A 9,050-nucleotide genomic window follows, 5' to 3' on the forward strand; every position below is an offset into this window, starting at 1 on the left:
AGTCCTGACGTAATGAAGGGCAACAGCCCACAGCTTCCCTGCCATGGATGGCTATGTTGGCTCCAAGTCTAGGCTGGACGGCAGGTTGGCTGTTTGTGCAGCAGCTGGGCTACAGTTATTCTCCGGGGCTATGGAAATATTTTGCTTGGCCACATTTCACTTGCTTCAGAATAAGGAAAGTCCCTTCCCGCTCCATGTATTAAATCCATGGATTAAAATATATGTATTATATGGGGGAGGATAAATTAGGACTATGGGATTGACAGATAAACACTACCGTATATCAAATCGATAAATGGCAAGGATTTACTGTATAGCACAGGGAACTATATTCAATATCTTGTAATAACCTATAATGGAAAAGAATTGAAAAAAAGGAATATATATATCAATATAAGGTATATATATATTTCTGAATCACTTTGCTGTATGCCTGAAACTAACACAATATTGTAAATCAACTATACTTCAATAAAAATTTAATTAAAAATATATGTATTATATCTACAAGAAGGGAATTCATATAACTGGGTACAAAAAATATTTTAAAAAATATTTTAAATATTTAAAAAATGCCCATTTTTGCCAATATCAACTCCCCTATATTTTTAATTCTTGAAAAAAAGAATCTTTGTTGTTTGCTGTGTTCTAATTCAGAAAAATTTAAGGAAAAAGTTAAGGTCACTCCAATCCTGCCATTAAGAAATACCAAGACTCATATTTTAATGTGTTTATTTCTTTCATCTATAACTTTGGATAGAGTTGCAATCATAAGAATTTATCCTCCGTGAACAGATATGCAGGGAGCTTACATGCATATTAGTGAGATAGGAATTTACCCTGACTTTTTTAATAGGCATTTGCCCACCTCTTCAAACTATTTTAAAGCATAATTTTAATAGTTTCACTCATCAATTAAGCTTTTACAATAATGAGAATTATTCTCAATTATAAAAGTAGAAAATTTGGAAACTTAGAAACATGAAGGAATATAAATCACAGAAGAGCCCATCAAGTGATCAACAAATATTTTTAGCGTATTTTTTTCTCTCGCAATCCCCCTTCCTTTTATACACAAGCACATGACACACACACACGATGATTACCTATATGTGTGGATGTGTTAAATTTTGAAAAAAGTCAAATTGAGTGATTTTTAATCTTTTATTTAAAACTAGTTTGAAAAATTTCCAATGGCTTTACAAAGTCTTTGACAACCTTAATCTAATATCTACATAATATTTCATCATATGGATGTACCATCATTCACTTACTAGTCTTATATTGTTGATATTTAGATTGCTTGCAACTTTTTGTTATTGTAAATATTGGAGCAAACTGCATTCATATGTAAAACTTGTGAACCCATCATTAGGGACTTCCTAGGACAGTTTCTTAGAAGGGGTACAGTAGGGCCAAAGGAGACAATGTGAGTCTTCTGCCATGTACTGCATAGGACTCCCCAGAAGCTTTTCCCGTGGTGTGTACCCTCCTACAGGACTTGAGGGGGCTTGTCGCTCTCAGCCCTATGGTCTGTCCTCTGTACCTCACTGCTGCTCTTCCAGTGAGCAGCGGAAAGACTAGCTATTCTTTCCACTTTCAATAGATGAAGAAATGGCGGGAGGCTCAGAGTCGTATGAACAAACAAGCGGTTAAGAAAAGTAGCTAACTGACCTGAATCTTAACTGGGTGCTAGATCCTTGAAACAAAATAAAGTAAAATAAATGCCGTTGGTGATGCCCAGAGGCAATGGAACTGATGCAAAGCCACGAAAGAGATACAGATCAACAGGTCTTCTGGTACCACCAGCCAGTTGGCGACCCTAAAGGGAGAGACAGAAATAGCTTGTTGCTTTGAAATGTGCCTTGGTCTGTCTGGGGAAAAAAAAAGTGTGAGAGTTGTAATTTGTGGAAGTCACAAACTAAAGGGCTTTGAAATGTACTTAAGAAAAAAAACAATCAAAGTGCTGAGACAGCTTTGTTCCCCAATAACCACAATAGAAATTTGAGGTATGGTTTTTAATCAGCTGTTTAGGGAATCCATGTGGGTATTCTCTCGATGGTGGCTGTATTTATTTATGTATTCATTTGTTTGCTTATTTATTTATTTATTTTTAATTTTTAAGAGGGAGCCAGACAAAAGTGCCTGAGGATACAATGCTTCGGACCTATATTAAGCTAACAGAAAGCCAAACTCAAGCATTAACTCTTCGATGGCTCATTGTATTGGAAAACAAGTCTCAGAATTCATCACACTGGGCACCGATCACGGCGTTTCGCGCAGACGCTGGTGTATTCTATTCTGCAGCCGCCCCCCGGTCCTGCTGGTCACATCTGGATCAATTTTCTGAATCCTGGCAGTCTGAGCTGGTGTTTCACTGAGGGGTATTTACTCTCACACAGCTGTTCAGCAGCAGGAGCAGAAAATCCACTCAGATACAATTAATACCATGTTGTAATAAGGAGACATCACCAAAAGAAACAGTTGCTGAATTGATTTGGATGATGCCGAGGAAGATAACTCTAATGATAACAGTGATTAATATAACCATTACTGGGTAGAGACTCATAGAAGGAACATATTTTAGTCCTGGCTTTGTTTACACTGTTGCAATCTTTCATGCTCCAGTTACCCACATAGATCATGCACAGCTGCAGATAAACTTTGCTTTGGTCTGAATTCTCTATATAATCGATGAAAACACAGGTAGATGATGGAAGGACACCCAAATACCAGTATGATTTTTTTTTTTTTTCTGCTGGAGATAAACTTGTCTGAAATTGCCAAAGTTCTCATAAACTGAATCTCTTAGAGATGGCCAAGTAAGGCTGGTTACTCAGTATTCCTCCGTGTCCTGTTGGGGGGTGGGACTATTAGAACACCTGTACTAGACACTGTATCTCCATCCCCTAAGGGGGTTTCTCCATGGCTACCCTTCTTGCACCTGGAGGGCAATTCCCCTTTATTGGACCTGTTTGGAGAGCTGTGGGCCGTTTAGCATTTGCAGGGTCTACCTGCCCGTAGTTCCCAGTCATTGTGACAATGTAAAATGTCCCTGCATGTTCCCAGATTGCCTTCCCTGCGTAGAAATCCATTGACCTGGGCGTCAATGGGCGTCAAATCCATTGACTTTTTTCACTTTGACTTTTAAGGTTGGAAAGAATTCACTGAGATCTGTGAATTCAAATCTCCTTATTTCACAGATGAAGTGTAAGAATGTGTGACCCTTTAAGACTCTCCCTTAAAACTGATGCCTAAACTGCCACCACGGGGGATTGTTATGACTTATTACCTGGGTTCCAATCCTGGGTTTTCCACTTCTTAGCTGGGTGATCGTGCACGCGTCGCTGAACCTCGTGCTGCAGTGTTGTCGTGGTTCAAAGGGGGACAAAGTAGTCCCTTCCTCACAGAATTGTTTGGATGATAATCAAGATAATGCAGGTAACAGACTGACCCCAGATGACCACTCTGGCAACCTTCTCTCTGCGCATGCGTGATCTGCTTTTATTAAGAGCCGGACTTGAGTTCCGCAGTAACAGTGGCTGCGAGAGACGGCCAGCGTTTGTGACCCAGGGGGAGGTCCTGGCTGGGAGAGAACGGCAGGGGAGACAGAGCTGCAGCTTGCCAAGGATGACTCGGATGTTAGCAATGGTTATTACCCTGTTCACCAGAATACCTACCTCTTGCTGATTTCAGGTGCCCCAAGAAGAGAGACAAATCCTGTTAGAACCTTCCTCCTCTGCGTGGGTAGCTAGTCAGAACCAGCGGTTAGTCCTGCATCTCAGAGATTTTTCCTAGGCTAGGGACTCTCAAACTTGACTGTGAAGGGGGACTATTACAAATACAGATTCTGGGTATCTGTCTTCTTGGACTCCAATGGTTTCAAGTGGGCCCAAGGTTCTGCATTTTCAAACAAACTCTCCAGGTGATTCTGAAGTCGGTGTCTAACTTGAGAAACATTGACCCAGAAAATGTTTTCATCTTTAAAGATGAAAAGGACTTCCCTGGCGGTCCAGTAGTTAAGACTCCCCGCTTCCACTACAGGGGGGCAAGGGTTCTATCCCTGGTCCGGGAACTAAGATCCTGAATGCCGCGAGGACAAAAAAAAAATAAATAAATAAAGATGAGAGAACATGAGGCCCACAGCTGCCCAGCATCTTGGTGGCAGCATGGGGCCTGAGAGCTGGCAGCCTGATAGCCTGATAACGGCTTGTATTATGTAAAGGAGACCTCAGGAAGGCAGATGTCCCACCACTCAGTGTCAGAACTTCTTCATTTCTATAGTTTTCTGCCCTTAGGGCCTTTCAGCCTTTTCATTGAAGCTTCCAACACGCTAATTTGGTCATCAGAAGTAAATCCTGGAGGATCATTTTGTGAGCCATTTCTTAAAAGGATGCTGAGACATTTGCTCTAATGAGCAGTGGTGTTTCTGCCCAACTGGAGAGAATCAGAGAAGGATGGAAGGCAAGGGTTTGGGAAGGCCTTGGTCCCTGCACGGTGCCACGGTGGGAGCTTTGGCCCCCTCTCTTGGCCACCTGCTACTCCACCCAATATGGGTATGTGGCAGGGAAACCGGAAAAAATTCCGGTTATTGGGATCCTACTCACCACCACATCACCAAATGTGCTAATATATTATTTTTAAATGAACTTCACAGTGAGAAGATAAATTTCACTCCTTAACCCCCTGCCAGCAAACCTACTCTGAACATGGCTTTCACCTGCCAGTCAATACTCCCAGGCTGTGCAATCACTATTTATGGGCGTTCTGTGAGACAGAGACGGTTGGACACCAGCCTCCCTCCCTAACAGAATAATGTGAATGATAATAATATCTCCCATTTCTTACAAGGTATCAGGTACTAGGCCAAAAGCACTCTATATGTAATTTCTCATTTAATCCACACAAAAACCCATGAGATAAGTGATATTATTACCATTTTATGAATGCAATACTGAGGCTTAGTGAGGTGAAGTCATTTGTCCAAGCTTACACTGCTAAGAAGTGGTTCAGGTAGGGCCCAAGGTAAGACTCCCTGACTCCCAGGACCATATTCTTGGCCGGTATGTTCTACTGCATCTTGTAAGATCTCAGTCTGCCCTTTGAAACCTGAGTTGCCCACTCCTGCCTAGGACTGGGATGTCTTGTCAGGGATGGGGATGGAAAAGATGGATTTGGTGCTTGTGGGTCCATCACTGTTCCTCCTGTTAGTGACATTTCTTCCACATTTGGAAACTAAAACTGGCTTCAGGATCCCCTTTGTTAGAAATGGAGACAACAGGGGAGAGAAAGAAGCAGATTTGGACTTGTAGAGAGTGAGGGGTCTGGGAAGGTAGAGAGAAAGCTATTTGCCTGGACCCAGTTGACAAGAGAACGGAAATTCCTCTGTTTCCCGTTGAATTTCATTTGACGTGAGCCATTGGGTGAAGGGGCTCAGAGAGCACTGGAATGTGGGGGGAGACGGAAATGGAAGGATGGAAGATTTGAACTTGGCAGAATTAGACATTTTTGGGTGCTTACACATGTCTTTTGCCGAAATCCAGCTCCCAAATAGACAGCAGGCCACAGATACAATCTTCCTCCTCTGATCCACTGGGTCCCTCCCCCTGAAGTTTATTTCTACTTGTTTCAGCCATCAGAACTCCTGTTCATTGAAAAATTGGCCCTGTGATAAATGTCGATGACGGTGAGCCATCTGCCTTGCACTGGCATTTGTTCACGTGGTGGTGACTCCTTTCCAACCGTATCCTTTTCCTCTCATCAGCACCAACTGACCAGCCATCATCCTTCCCAGGGTCCGCTCAGTGAAGGAAGGAGACAGAGATGGATTCTAAAGTGACTGGACAGCAAGGCTCCCAGATGGATTTGCTCCCCCTTCCCCTTCCATTCCTCATCCCGGGCTCTAATGGGACATGTGGCCCAGTTGCCCTTGTGCCCCAGCTGGCACTGAGCCAACGTTTAAAAGACAAGTCTTTGACTTCAGACACGTGAATGATCCCAGCTGAGAGCAGCTGAGCCCACACCAGAACTGCCCCGCTGAACCAGCCCAAACTGCTGATCTGCAGAATCATGGCCTAAATGGCTACTGGGTTAAGCCACCATGTTTGGAATGGTTTGTCTCATGGCAAAAAGTTGCTGATGTATATGTGAGAAGGTAAGAGTTAAATAGTGAGAGAAAGAGATTTTGATTGGCTTTGCCAGATGCTGGTGTAAGATTTCATAGTTCCAATAACTAGGTCAAGCCCAAGTGGTAACGTTATCACTGCTGGGCCATGGAGTGGATATACTTGGCCTTTAATGAGGCTTTTTTTAAATGCAGAGAATTAGTGCTTTCTAATTCTCCTGGTACCCTTTCTCTTTTGGAGGCAGAGAGGTAGGTCTGCAAAGCAGGTGTGTCTTTATGGCTTCGAGACCTTAGCATGGTGGATCATATTAGCAAGAGATTTGGATAATTTTTTCTAGTAGGTTAGGGATAAAGATCACGGAGGTCTAATTTTTGAGACGTTAGAGTAGAGAATCCAGGGCATCAGCCAGCAGGGCTACTAATTTCCCTGGAATTGGTTATCTCAGGAGTAATCCCATCATAAATGAAAGGGGATCCCCAGGAGGAGAATGATTGAAAAGCCAAAGGCTGGTGCAGCATCAAGGTGTGGAGGTCACTTGTGAAGTCCAGCAACGTAAGCAACGTGATCTTACCTCACTGCCGTTAATCAATTTTTGTGACCTTGTGTGAAGATTTTCATATCTAGGAACTTTGGATAATTTATCCTAAGACACGAATATCTGGCTCCCTGCCACAGTTTCTGGATGGATGGATGGTCCTCAGACTGCGATGTGCCAGTTGAGAGTTGCCTGTGGGAGGAGCATTGGGTGGGAGGAGCATAGAGTCTGTGCTGGTGTATGAGTGTGTCTGGGCTGGGCGGGGAATTTTCCCTCGTTCAGAACCCAGTTGCTGAGTCTGGGGGAGGGGCGGATATTTACAGCTCCATTCGGGGATCAGACTCTAGGAATCCGCTAATGCTTAAACTGTGTAATACGTTGAAGGCTATAACATACCTTCGGAATACATGCTTGTTGGCATGTAAGAGAATTGATGGAACTTCTATAACATGTTTCCTAAATGCACACATCCTGTGCATCACACCGTGAGTGCACTTCCACAAGAAAAGAAAAGATATTACATCAGTCTCAGAAATGAAACCTCTGAATCAGGCTGATGGACGACCCAGCTGCTCACTGATTGAGGGATGATCTGTGAAGGGAAACCACGGGACACCGATTTGCGGAAAGTCAGTCGCACAGTGAGATCGGTGAGCTGTGAGGACGCATCCACTCATTAACCAAAACCTGTGCAAGGGTTTGGGTGGTTTACTGTCTACACTCCTGGATGCATTCATTGCAAAAATGGTCATTTTTGTTATAAGTCCTTAATAATTCCTGGAGGTTCTTCAGGAGGTAGTAAAGAATGTATTTGGGCTCTGAGAGAAACATTAATATTTTCATTCAACAACACTTTATTGAATGTTTACTCTGTGCCAGGCACTGTTCTAGGTACTTAAAGTACATCAGGGGATAAAACTCACAAAGATTCCCTGTCCTGGTGATGGTGTGTGGAAACTGACAAAAAGTAATGAGCATAACAAAGTAAGTAAATGTAAAGTTTGGCCAAAGGAGACATTTTCTTGTATGTGCCAAGGAAAAAAAGGATAACATAGGGATAAGAGATTTCAGGAGTGCTGAAGGCAGTGGCAGTGTTTAAAATGTGGTTGGAGTGGACCTCACTGGGAAGGTGAGATCTGGGCAAAGACATGGAGGAGGTAAGGCTTACATGGAGAGATGGCAAGTCCTCTTGTTTTTTTTTTTTTTTAAACATCTTTATTAAAGTATAATTGCTTTACAATGGTTTGTTAGTTTCTGCTTTATAACAAAGTGAATCAGTTATACGTATACATATGTTCCCATATCTCTTCCCTCTTGCATCTCCCTCCCTCCCACCCTCCCCATCCCACCCCTCTAGGTGGTCACAAAGCACAGAGCTGATCTCCCTGTGCGATGCGGCTGCTTCCCACTAGCTATCTATTTTATGTTTGGTAGTGTATATATGTCCATGCCACTCTCTCACCCTGTCACATCTCACCCCTCCCCCTCCCCATATCCTCAAGTCCATTCTCTAGTAGGTCTGTGTCTTTATTCCCGTCTTGCCACTAGGTTCTTCATGGCCTTTTTTTTTTTTTCCTTAGATTCCATATATATGTGTTAGCATACTGTATTTGTTTTTCTCTTTCTGACTTACTTCACTCTGTATGACAGACTCTAACTCCATCCACCTCATTACAAATACCTCCATTTCATTTCTTTTTATGGCTGAGTAATATTCCATTGTATATATGTGCCACATCTTCTTTATCCATTCATCCGATGATGGAAAAATATGGAACGCTTCACGAATTTGCGTGTCATCCTTGCGCAGGGGCCATGCTAATCTTCTCTGTATCGTTCCAATTTTAGTATATGTGCTGCCGAAGCGAGCGCAAGTCCTCTTGTTTATCCCTGCATCCCTTTTCCTGAGAATCTAGTCAAATACGTTATAGACGGTAGTGGCTTAATAAAACTTGATGTACATTGAATTAAAGATGACCAGATATTTCTTCAGCATGAGGTGGGTGGTTTTTCAACAGATGAATGGATAAAGAAGATGTGGTATATAGATAGATGGAGAGATAGACGGAGATGGAGATAGGTAGATATATAGAATGGAACACTATTCAGCCATAAATAGAGGATGAAATTTTGTCATTTGCAGTAACATGGATGCATTTAGAGGGTATTATGCTTAGTGATACAAGTCAGACAGAGAAAGACAAATACTGTATGGTATCACTTATGTGTGGAATCTAAAAAATACAACAAGCTAGTGAATATAACAAAACAGAAGCAAACACAGATTTAGAGAACAAATTAGTGACTACCAGTGGGGAGAGGCAAAGGCGGGGCACAATAGGGGAAGGGAATTAAGAGGTACAGACTATTATGTATAAAATAAACAAGCT

The 9,050-nt window shown here is 42.4% G+C and overlaps 1 non-coding gene across 1 annotated transcript; it reads right to left on the bottom strand.

Moving 5' to 3' along the window:
- Positions 1-8,425: 8,425 nt before the first annotated feature.
- LOC118888092 lies at positions 8,426-8,532 on the bottom strand. Its single transcript, XR_005018238.1, has one exon. It is a non-coding gene; the product is annotated as a U6 spliceosomal RNA (small nuclear RNA).
- Positions 8,533-9,050: the final 518 nt, after the last annotated feature.

This window comes from Balaenoptera musculus, chromosome 21 (assembly GCF_009873245.2).
Source record: "Balaenoptera musculus isolate JJ_BM4_2016_0621 chromosome 21, mBalMus1.pri.v3, whole genome shotgun sequence".
NCBI lineage: Eukaryota > Metazoa > Chordata > Mammalia > Artiodactyla > Balaenopteridae > Balaenoptera > Balaenoptera musculus.